Consider the following 13052-nt stretch of genomic DNA (forward strand, 5'->3'; position numbering starts at 1 on the left):
ATTCTCCTCTAATCTGATTTTCCAATTCATTTCAGCTTACTCTGATTTAGTGCCCTCATAATATCTTTTTTAAAAAGTAAAACAATTTTGTCTCTCGCATTTGAATATAAAATGAATCATATTAATGTTGCTAATCCCTGTGGGCGCCTTCACAATGAGGTAACAAATTAATATTATCTCATTCCAACATTGCAGGAGGTTCAATACAGGTCAGAAACGTGCGAATCGAATGAAGTCTTCCCAAATCTTTTCACGATCCCCGCACGGAGGCTATCGTTGCACATATGGCTTGCACAGTTACTTTACAGATAGTACCTCCCATAATGATTGTCGTGATTTTCTGACAAGCTCGTATATTGTCTTCTTTTATGCTCCCCCTATCGTATGGGTGACCGAAACACTGCTCCCATAAATCATTCTTGAATTATTATTTCTCAACTTCACTCAAACCCATTCCAGGGGCCCCTTTCTTAAAATAAGAACAGCAAATTCTGAAGAAACTCAACCATTCTGGCAGCATTTGTGGAGAGAAAGAGACAGAATATGTTCCACGTCAGACATGACGGTGCGGTGGCACTGCTGCCTCGCAGCGCCACAAATCCGGGTTCGATTCCCGCGTCAGGCAACTATCTGTGTGGAGTTTGCACATTCTCCCGTGTCTGCATGTGTTTCCTCCGGGTGCTCCAATTTCCTCCCACAGTCTAAAAATGTGCAGGTTAGGTAAATTGGCCATGGTAAATTGCCCATAGTGTTAGGTGTAGGGGAATGGGTCTGGGTTGGTTGCTCTTCGGCGAGTCAGTGTGGACTTGTTGGACCGAAGGGCCTGTTTCTACACTGTAAGTAATCTCTGACTCTTTTCACCTCTTTTGGTTGTGCAAGTAGGATTGTGAACGAATTGTTACAGTTTTACATGCTTCCTACCAACCTCCATCTGTTCTGCGCCATCTGCACGCATCTAATCCATATCACTTGCAATAAGGATAGTGAAGAAGCCTAAGAGCAGTTTCGTGACCCATTGGCCTTGGCACGTGCTGAGCATCAGATTGGATGCAGTTAATGTTAATTCAAGCCAATGTAACTGTGATACTTGTCGAAGAGCATCACAAAACTACTGTTTGCACACTGCATGATTGAGAGGACATAAACACATGCATGAGCTGCAGGTGAAGTCAGTTATTATGCAGCTGTATGATGCTAGTAAGACCAATATGGATAGTCATCGTTTTGTAAGGTATTGCAGCATGGTGTTATCTAGTTTTCCATAAAAATGGTGCGGTTTGTTGACAGTGCGTTCATGAAGACCGTGGGACAGTGCTCATGTGTGAAAGGTTGGAAGAATACAATAAACTGGATAATTAGTAAGCGAGTGAATAGCTGCTACTGTGGTGTATTATTTCATTATAAAATTTCACAAGCGATATTTTCTGATGTCATGCATGACGTGACTGCTGAGTAGGTTTGGACATTCGGAATTAATAAGAAGTCAGCAATGGAACAGTACAACAAGCTAGGAGCGTGCTTATCTCCGACCGTTGTAATAGTAGTAATGTGGCTGTGTCTGAATTTGACCACTTGGAAGAGAAATTCAATTTGAAAGTATTGTCTGACTTTGAGATAATACAGTGATGAGTGAACAAGAAGTGTAAATTGGGATCTGGACAGCAGAGTTCACATTAGATTTACTACTAAGAATTTGAAGATTTGAGCATGAAAAATGATGGAATAATCTAAGATACCTTTGAAGAGCTTGGTGGTGATGGTTGCAAGTCAGCTGAGTAATTTTCGGAGAGAGGAGTTAGTTGCAGGCACTAGCAGGTAGTCTTGCTGATGGTTGTGAACAGTCTGGTCTGATGGTTGCATTGGTGGTAATAGGTTTTGTTTAGGTGAAAGAAAATGTAGTATCTGTCCATGACAAGAATGCTATAAAGTTATGAGGACAAATCAAAAACTGAACAGAAAGAAATACACTTGTGTCTATTGGGAACACAAGGGAATTTTTGAAAACAAAACCTTCTAAATAAAGGAAGATATTAAGTGATGTCTTTTTTGCAATAGAGATAGATAAAACTTGGAACGTTACAGTGCAGTACAGCCCTCGTTATTGTGCCGACCTGTGGAACCAATCTGAAACCCATCTAACCTACACGATTCCATTCTCGTCCATATACTACCCAATGACCATTTAAATGACCTTAAGATTGGCTAGTCTCCTTATGCTGCAGGCTGTGCGTTCCACGCCCTTACTTCTCTCTGAGTAAAGAAGCTACTTCTGATATTTGTTTTATATCTATCACCCCTCAATTTAAAGCTTTGTTCCCTCATAATAGCCATCGCCATCCTACGAAAACGGCTCTCACTGTCCAACATACCTACAACTTATATTATGATTAGATTAGATTAGATTACTTCCAGTGTAGAAACAGGCCCTTCGGCCAAACAAGTCCACACCAACCCGCCGAAGCGCAACCCACCCATACCCCTACATTTGCCCCTTACCTAACACTATGGGCAATTTAGCATGGCCAATTCACCTGAGCCGCACATCTTTGGACTGTGGGAGGAAACCGGAGCACCGGGAGGAAACCCACGCAGACACGGGGAGAATGTGCAAACTCCACACAGTGGGTCGCCTGAGTCGGGAATTGAACCTGGGTCTCAGGCGCTGTGAGGTAGCAGTGCTAACCACTGTGCTACCGTGCCGCCCCAAATTATCTGAAATGTCTCAATAAATTCGCCGCTCAGCCTTCTTCTCTCTAACGAAAATAGCCTCAAGTCCCTTATTCTTTCTACATAGATCCTTTCCTCCATACCAGGCAACATCCTCGTAAATCTCCCATGAATCCTTTCCAAATCTTCCACATCCTTCCCATGATGCGGTTACCAGAACTGATTGCAACACCCCCAATGTGGCCGCACCAGAGATTTGTACAGCTGCAGCATAACTTCATGGTTCTGAAACAGGTGCTTGGTAAGAAACCAGGCTAGATGTTTGATTTAGTTGTAGATTAGCACTTTTGAGAGGGTGACCATACTTCAGTTACATTTAGTTCAGTGATGGAAAGGGATAGGTACATGACACAGGTGAAGAGTTATGGATGGGACAAGGCCAATTACAATGCGATTAGGCAAGAATTAGGTTGAATAAAGTAGAGTAGAAACATGCAGCAGATGGGGACAATGGAAATGTAGAGCTGGTTTTAGGAACAGATTTTGTGCGTGCTTGATAGGCATGTACATGTCATGCAAGGAGGAAGTGATAAGGTAAGGGAACCGTGATTTACGACAGAAATTGCATCTCTTCTTAAGCAGAAGAATTGGGCGTATGCATTGATGAGAAAAGGTGGTTCAGATGAGGCGATGGAGTGTTATAGGTCAACTAGGAAGGATATAGGTCAGCTAGGAGGAAAGCGAGGACACGAGCAGTCTTTAGCAAATAGAATAAAGGAAAGCCTAAAGCTTTCTATAGGTATGTGAGGAACAAAAAGTTGACTCGGGTAGGAATAGGGCCAGTGAAATCCAGAAGTGGGAAGTTGAATGTGGACCCTGTGGAGATCGGAGATGTGCTAAACGAACATTTCTCATTGGTTTTCACTCAGGAAAAGGAGAATATTGTAGAGGAGAAGAATGAGATGCGAGATATTAGACTACAAAGTATTTAGTTTAGTTATGAAGAGGTGTTATCAATTCTAGAAGGATTGTAAATAGAAAGGTTCCCTGGGCCGGATGGGATTTATCTGAGGATTCTCTGGGAAACTAGGGAAGGGATAGTGGATCCTTTGGCTTTGATATTTTGGTCTTCAGGTTTAGTACTAAAGGACTGGAGGATTGCAAATGTTGGCCTGTTGACAAGAAGGGCAATAGAAATGACCCAGGTAATTATAGACCAGCGAGCCTTACCTCTGTTGTTGGAAAGGTTTTGGAAAGTCTTGTAAGTGTTAGGATTCATCTATTATCTAGCAAGCAACAATTTGATTTCAGTTAGTCAACATGGTTTTGTCAAGGGCAGGTTGTGTGCCCTTGACCAAACCATGCGAAGGTGAACAAGCATGTCGATGAGGGTAGGGAAGTTGACCCTGCGTACATGGAATTCAGTAAAGCCTTTCATAAGGTTATACATGGTAGGCTGTTGGAGAAAATGCAGATACATGGGATTGAGGGTGATTTAGCAGTTTGGATTAGAAACTGGCTTTCTGAAAGAAGGCAGCGAGTGGTGTTTGATGGAAAATGTTCAGCGTGGAGTCAGGTTACTAGTAGTATGCCACAAGGATCTGTTTTGGGACCACTGCTGTTTGTCATTTTTTTAAAAAATATCTTACACACAAGCATAGATGGATGAATTAGTAAGTTTGCAGATGGGACTAAAGTAAGTGAAGTCGTGGACAGTTTCGAAGAATGTTACAGGTTGCAGGGGATTTGCATAAACTTCAGAATTGGGTTAAGAGGTGACAAGTGTGAGTTTAATGCAGCTAAATGTGAGATGATTCACTTTCGGAAGAATAACAGGAAGGCAGAGGCAAAGAAGAATGGAAAGATTCTTGATAGTGTGGATTTGCAAGGTGATCTTGTAATCTAAGTACATAAATCCCTGATACTTGCCAGCTGGTTGACAGTGCTGTTAAGAAGGCATATGGCATGTTAGGTTTAATTGATAGAGGGATTGAGTTCCGGAGCTGCAATGTCATGCTGCAACTATACAAAATGCTAGTATCGCCGCACTTGGAATATTGTGTACAGTTCTGGTCGCCATATTTTGGGAAGGATGTGGAAGCATTGGAAGAGTTGCAGAGGAGATTTAGCAGAATGTTGCCTGGTCTGGAGGGAAGCTCTTATGCGGAAAGGCTGAGAGACTTGAGTGTGTTCTCATTGAAAAGAAGAAAGCTAACAGAGACTTGACAGAGACATGCAAGTTGATCAACGGATTAGATAGGGTAGACAGTGAAAGTCTTTTTCCAAGAATGATGACGTCAGCTTGTACGAGGGAGCATAACTACAAATTGAGAGGTGGTAGATTTAAGGCAGATGTCAGAAGCAGGTTCTGTACTCAGAGAATGGTACGGGCGTGGAATGCCCAACCTGCCAACGTAGTTAACTTAAGCACATTAGGGAGATTCATACAATCCTTGGGAAAGCACATGGATGATGATGGAATAGTGTAGGGGACTGGGCTGAGAATAATTCACAAGTCGGCGCAATTTTGAAGGCTGAAGGGCCTGTCCTAAGCGGAATTGTTCTATGTCCTATGTTCTATGTACTCAGCATTCCTGTTACTCCTTCGAAAATGAATCACCTCACACTTTCCCGAAGTTGTTTGGTTCAAAGAATTCACTACAGAGCTACCCTGTGTACTTTGTGCAACAGCAAGGTGGGAAACATTTTGAGAGCTAAGTTTGGGGCAAAAAAGCATGATGTCATGGAACTGAAGAATTGGATGCCCACTGCATAATAGTCTTTTACTGCACATTTCAACTCCCCCTGTGATCGTTTGACATCCCATCTCCTGTCACTGATTTTGACATTATGCCCATGTTTTACAATCCTGGTTACAATATTAATGAACATGAAACAGAAGCTGAAACTCTGGTTTCTCACTTACAGAGATGGCTGTATTACTAAGGAACCCTTTGGTTGAAGAAATCTGGATCAATAAAAGTGCCATTCTGGTTTGAGAAGTTCTGTCTACAGTTTCAGCTGGGGTAATCATTTCTTGGATGGTGAACGGAGAGTTACAGAATGAAGGCGTTCAAACTGAAACTGATAATGAAAACCAATATCCGACCATCAGCTGTTTGACCAGCAGCGTGGATGGATGGCAGAGTGGGGTGGAATAAGTATGCTCCGCAAAACAGGAACAATCATCGACCCCAATATCAAAACGAACCAGAATGGCAAGAGGTTGGTAACAAAAGATATACATTTGTGCATGTCAGTTTAGCAAAGAGGACATAGTAAAATTGTCAGTAATTCTATTACAGTCAAACCGGTGAAGCAATATCTCCACCTTCTGCCACCATCACCAGAAGAGATTCAAAATGGCAGCTTTGCTACTCTGACATGTTTGATTAGAGGATTCTATCCTGGCAAAATACGCGTTTTTTTTGGGAGAAAGACGGAGCTTCTGAAAGCGCAAACATGACAAATTTCCCCACTGCTCTGGAACAGGACCTGACCTTCAGCGCACGGAGCCTCCTCGTTTTACCTGCAGTGGAATGGAAGAGCGGAGTAAAATACTCCTGTACTGCCTCGCATCCACCTTCACAGTCAACTGTGAAACGGGTCATCAGAAACCCGAAAGGTAAGGACAGTGCTTTAGCAACCATTCTCACAATTAACGCTTTGTGGCCAATATTAATACAACATGAAACCGTGTCCTAACTTTCCAGCAACTTTAACATGCATAAGACCTCTTGGAAAGAAATAACTTTAACACACTGTGCATGGTTGGGAAGTAAACAGGATAGACAGTCATATCCATAAAAGTATGTATCCTCAATCGGTGTGAAACTTGTTGGCATAAGAATGGAGGGGGCCCTCTGGTGGCACATTCGTCGTGTCTGCACCCTGAACCAAGAGGTCCACGTTTATTTCCCACATGCTACAGAGTTGTGCGTTGGGTTGTTTGAATAGGTTGACGAGAGAAATAAGCTAACTAAAAAATTATATGAACTTAAAGAGCTTCATTGCACGATTAAGTCTTGAAGGAGTACTATCTTTAAACAACAATGAATGATGGTGAGAGGAAGATTGTGTCGACAAGATTTTGTGCCTTGTTTGCTTCATGCTGCTCTTTTGAGTCTAGCTTGAGTGTTTGCTGACAGTTAACTAAAAGGTAAACAGAAATACAAACATTTCTCGGAAAGTTAGACTAATGCACGTGAATAACATTGGATATTGCATGGATTACATTATTTTGTCCTCTAACCCTGGACGTCAAAGGAATAGACAAATAATTCTGTTATTGACGAGAATAACTCACAAAATCTACTGAACTGACTTTAATTCCTGCTGTCCTTTTAGTACCTGAATCTCACCCGATTGTCTTTTGGCCTGCAAAAAAGCCAGTTCATGACATTAAAGAAGCGAGTAGCTATACATTACTTTGCAACACTGATCGTTGGTGTACGGGTTGTGATCAAGGGACATGATTAAGGACTATGATCAATTTCTGGTCATTCACTTGCGAATAATTATTGTGTAGACTTGTGTGAAACACCAAATGATTGACAAAAGGATGCCAGAAAATCACATACAACAGTGAGAAAGAAGAAAGATACACCCCAGCAAACACTGCTAGTGGTTCTGTTACAAACACTAAACATGATAAAATCCGTTTCGTGAGCACCCATGTACTGAAATAGAACACAATTGGAGGAGCGTTACTTTAGCTCTGCGAAGGATTCTTTCAAAGTTACACCAAAATAGACTTATATGGGTTCCATACAGTCTCTTTGTTTTTTCTTCCATCTGAGGAGTCTTGTTGAAAATTAACATAATAGCTCTTCTCCAAAGAACAGCGAAGAAAGGGAGTCTTGTACATTTGCATTTTTCTCTTACTGATTCACGAAGATTTATCAGTTCAGATAAGATTTCTCAAGGAAGCTTGCCTACCAATACCGTTTGTGTATCAATATGAAATAGACAATAGACAATGGACAATAGGTGCAGGAGTAGGCTATTATGCCCTTCGAGCCTGCACCACCATTCAATATGATCATGGCTGATCATCCTTAATCAGTATCCTGTTCCTGCCTCATCTCCATAACCCTTGATTCCACAATCCTGGAGAGCTCAATCCGACTCTTTCTTAAATGAATCCAGAGACTGGGCCTCCACTGCCCTCTGGGACAGAGCATTCCACACAGTCACCACTCTCTGGGTGAAGAAGTTTCTCTTCAACTCTGTCCTAAATGGGCTACCCCATATTTTTAAGCTGTGTTCTCTGGTTCGGCACTCATCCATCAACGGAAATATGTTTCCTGCCTCCAATGTGTCCAATCCTTTAATAATCTTATATGTCTCAATCGGATCCCCTCTCAGTCTTCTAAACTCAAAGGTATACAAGCCCAGTCGCTCCAGTCTTTCAGCGTAAGGTAGTCCCGCCATTCCAGAAATTGACCTCGTGAACCTACGCTGCACCCCCTCAATAGCCAGAATGTCTTTCCTCAAATTTGGAGACCAAAACTGTACACAATACTCCAGGTATGGTCTCACCAGGGCCCTGTACAGCTGCAGAATAACATCTTTGCTTCTATACTCAATCCCTCTCGCTATGAAGACCAGGATGCTATGAGCTTTCTTCACTACCTGCTGTACCTGTATGCTTACCATCATTGGCTGGTGTACAAGAACACCCAGATCTCTTGGTAAATTCCACTTTCTTCTCCACTGTAGTGGAAGACATTCGTTTGAAAATGCCATAGTTCTCAATTCTGAACTTCACTGCAAAAGTGTCCCTGTTAAAATCATCTCAGCCGCACACAGGACATTCTGAAATTGCTTGTTTTAAGAGTCATTGATAAAACTCCAATTTCTGTTCGTAACACGAGGAGATGATTAATTTCATTCTGATTAGTTTTTTTTTCCATATACTATTCCCCCTCTATCACGTAGTTTTATTATTGGAAAGTATTTTTGAAGCAACTATCAACAAGATTCTTCAGATGGAACAGATCTTTGTCACGTAAAATATGACCCACTTATTTAATGAAGAAATGGTAATATAGCGCAACTGAACACAGGTGGCCAATCGACAAATTAACAGTCTGCTTGATTTAATAGAGATTAAGTGGACGAAACTAACTTAGAACGGCCAGAAGAAAAGCAAGCATTCATGCACAAGGGTTTGGAATGTGAGACAGTAATATTAATCAACACGGGAGTATTTTCTGCAATACTTTCCTTGCCCAGGCAACCTGACGGAGGCGCTGGCATATTTGAAGAACAGCATAAGATTTATAGTATGCATACAAAATGAAATCATGCCACTGGAACTACACAATTGACACGGAAGAGGTATGGAACTTTCAGAGATAACTGGTTCTGCGAATGTAGAAAATGTACTCATATTTAAGGTAATAACGCAAGCAGAAATTTCAGGGACCTTCTTTTCATTTGTATTTTTAGTTCTGCATATTACTGTGTTAAGTGTGACCATTTGGCTTTAATAAATCTAAAAGCATGCTATTCCCTGTCTTATCCGTCCCTTTGAAGTCATCACGATACTGATAACTGCCAGTTTTGGCTATTCCCACTATCAGAGTAACGCTGTGAAGGTTATGTGCTTACAATATTTTAGGTTTTCTTACTCAAAACTCTTCAAAGAGTAGTTAACTTAATAAAATAAGCATCATTTGACAGGGCTCTTGACTGCTTGTGAGTTGTGCATTAATTCACGACCCGTTATTCTTTTTTTTTCCAACCTAAGGACATTGTCGAGCAAATAGGGCAGAAAAGTTGCTTAGGGGAAGCTATCATTCAAAATGCAGGTTGCTATCAGGTGAATTTCTCCATTAGTTGGTCGGACACAATGCAAATAATTTTAGTTCTTGAACTGGAGACGCTTATTGTGCGTTTTTGTTCAGCTTGTGTCAAATTCCAACAAATGCAGTCCATGTGGTACCAACTATCTTCTAGCATCAGTAACCGCAAAAAGTTGAAGGGCACAGTACTCGAATGGAGACAATTAGACCTCAGTATACCCAAGGCAGAGCAATTTTCAAATTTTCAAATACTGAAGTTGCATCTGTGATAGAGTGAATGCAATCAACACGAACAGGAGGGGACAGTATCTAATTAACTATGCTGAAACTATCTGAGAAAACAGATAACAGAATGCGGTAAGTAAAATTATTCCCCAACGTTTGTAGCATTTTGTGATTGATTTCGATATTGTAGCCTGACAGTATGCATTCCTTTCTCTTTCCACGTTACTGCTATCAGACAGACATTTCTGTCAATCTACTGAAATCTCCGTTTGACGAGACCTGGACACAAAAGACGGCGACCATTGTTTGCAAAATCATTGTCTGCGACTTAGAAAACATTAACATTTTCTGGCAGGTGAATGGGGCTGAGAGAACGAAAGGGGTCGAGACGGAAAATCCCGATTGGAATGGAAGAAAGTTCCCCATGGTGAGCAAATTAAAAATCATGGCGTCAGAGTGGGACAATGGTGCTGAATATGTTTGCTCGGTCGAAGGTAGTGAATTACCAACACCAGTGAAAAACTCTTATCAAGAAGGAAATTGGTAAGTGGGGATAATACTGCAATAAGAACACAATAGAATCAATTTCAGAAATCTGACAATATAAAAAGGAATGTTCTACAGAAACCAAGCAGGACTGGCAGAATCTATGGCGAGAAAAACCCAGGGTGAAACTTTCCAATCCAGTATGTGATTTTTATTTTCCAAGAAAAAAAGTTTAGATTAGATTACTTACAGTGTGGAAACAGGCCCTTCGGCCCAACAAGTCCATACCGACCCGCCGAAGCGCAATTCACCCATACCCCTACATAACACTACGGGCAATTTAGCATGGTCAATTCACCTGACTCGCACATCTTTGGACTGTGGGAGGAAACCGGAGCACCCGGAGGAAACCCACGCAGACACGGGGAGAACGTGCAAACTCCACACAGTCAGTCGCCTGAGGCGGGAATTGAACCCAGGTACCTGGCGCTGTGAGGCAGCAGTGCTAACTGCTGTGCCACCGTGCCGCCCTGTATGTTACTATGAGATCAGTCTGACTCATACACTAGTCCACCGGAAACAAATCCTGTCAATTCATGAATGTGTTATGTTAAATGGCCAGAAGTCAGCAGCAGGAAGGCGGCTCACTGGTTTGCACCACCGCTGCACAGCATCAATACTCGGATTTATTTTCACTTCAGGCACTGTCTGTGTTGAGTTTTCCCATTCTCCTCAAGCCTGCGTGGACTTCCTTTGCATGCTCCGGTTTTTGTCGACAATCCAAAGATGTGCAGGGAAGATGAATTGGCCATGGGAAATACGTGATGACTGGCATTAGTGGGTGGGTGTGGCAGGGATGCTCTTTGTAGGGAGGTTATGGAGTGACTTGGCTGAATGGGCTATTTAAAACACTGTGAGGATTCCTGCGAAGTCCATTAGCCATCACTCCTACTTTTCTGCAGATATATAATGACAAGCGTGAAGAAGTATAAGTAGTTGAATCATTTGCATACCACGAACAGCAGTCCTTGAAAAATATATGATTGGCTCCAAGAATTAAACCAGAAAACCATGCGGCCTGAAATGCTGTAGTATTCACAAATATTTGCACAGTCGTACAGATAGGAAATATTTTATCAACCACATATATAATTGACAGTGTAATTGTGATGCAGACATAAGACAGTCTCAGTTATACAAACAGCACTCTCTTTGCAGATGGCCAAATGTGTCGTCCTCAGGTTTATCTTCTGCATCCATCGACGGATGAGATTGAAACTGAGAATTTAGCGATCCTGATGTGTCTAGCCACCAGATTTAATCCAGCTGACATTTACATTGGCTGGATGGCCAATGACACCCTTTTAGATTCCAGGTATTGGACTCAAGTAGACAACTAGCAGGGCAATGATTCCAATTTCGTGACCAGCAGGCTGAGAGTCAAATCGGTGGAATAGAACAGTGACATCACTGACTCCTGCTTAGTGGGACACCCATCTCTCAGCTGACAGTTAATCAGAAGTACAAATAAATCTCATGCTCATCATTTAATGTTTCAATCGTACTAAGTGACATTGTTAAAACCTGCACATAACTTGCAGTGATTGGCTAATTGTTTTCCCTAGATGGATTAATGTTGTTATGACAATAATTCTTTCAGGAACCAACCAATACTTTTTAATTCATTTCACGCAACAGTCACATTTCTGATCAGTGAACACATTTGCAAAAAAAACAAAATGGCCACAATTTGAAATTGTATGTATTGGAAATGATAATTAAGCTGAGAATCTGAAATGCAAGGAAACCTTGTCTTGTGAGTGTAATCGCTCTGAAAATCGCCTGAAATGTTTCATATCGCGACTGAATGAATCGCAAACCATGTTTAAATGTGGATTTGGCTCCGATGATTGCAATAAATGCAGAATGAAATCTCTTTGACATACTTATTCTTGGTTCGCATTTATAATATTTTCAGAAAGACCACTTAGACGTTGATAAAAGTGTGTATGATATCCATTTTTTTAAACGCCAACACTGCATCACGTGCAGAATATCAGACCCATTCGAGTTCTCTCTGACTAAGCCACACTTTTCCTAGATGTTCTTGGCAGCACTCTTCCTTTAAGCTGAGCCATTGTGGTATCTAGTTGTGAGACGAAATGACTGAAGTTGATGTGATGCCAACTTATTCAGTATGCGAATCAGCTATCCAAGTTTGTCTTTCCTTCATTTAACCAGTCCTGCCAAATATTCTACTATACAAACGTCCAAACCTAATCTATAGATTTCGTGTTACATCCAGAACAGGGATGCATGCAGTCCATCATGGTGATCTTCCGAAAGTAGATTCCACTTCGACACTGATATCACATAACTCTCTCACAGTTGTCCATTTTTCCTCTATGTCCAATATGTCCTAAGACATACAAACGCAATCAAACAGCGCAGAGACCTAAATCATTATCCTCTATTCTGACGACAACCCAGGTTCTTCACACATCTGCATCATTGATCTTTTGGCCATATCCTATGTTGTCAGTTGCTTATTTTTCTGACCTGATATCCTACTTAAATGGAATTTCTAAGGCTATTGCTCACTCTGATAGATGACTGTCATTTCTTCTGATTTATCTGCTTTCAACAAGGTGATGTCATTCAGGCTACTGTTTAGCCCGTTCGTTGTCTGCTATATATCTTATTAAATTGGCACAAAACGCAATTAAATGGCAAAAAAATTTGCAGAAGTTCCCAATCAACCATCAACACTGAACTATTCAACAATGTACATTAATGTTTTCCTCATAAAATTATTATTGATGTATTTCAATTCCGCCACATCTTTTTCCACCACTGTCAATGTAA

The 13052-nt window shown here is 41.3% G+C and overlaps 1 pseudogene; it reads left to right on the forward strand.

Moving 5' to 3' along the window:
* LOC132828621 (Ig heavy chain C region, membrane-bound form-like) overlaps nt 1-13052 on the forward strand; it is a 44386-nt pseudogene that overhangs the window by 21010 nt on the left and 10324 nt on the right.

This window comes from Hemiscyllium ocellatum, chromosome 27 (genome assembly GCF_020745735.1).
Source record: "Hemiscyllium ocellatum isolate sHemOce1 chromosome 27, sHemOce1.pat.X.cur, whole genome shotgun sequence".
NCBI lineage: Eukaryota > Metazoa > Chordata > Chondrichthyes > Orectolobiformes > Hemiscylliidae > Hemiscyllium > Hemiscyllium ocellatum.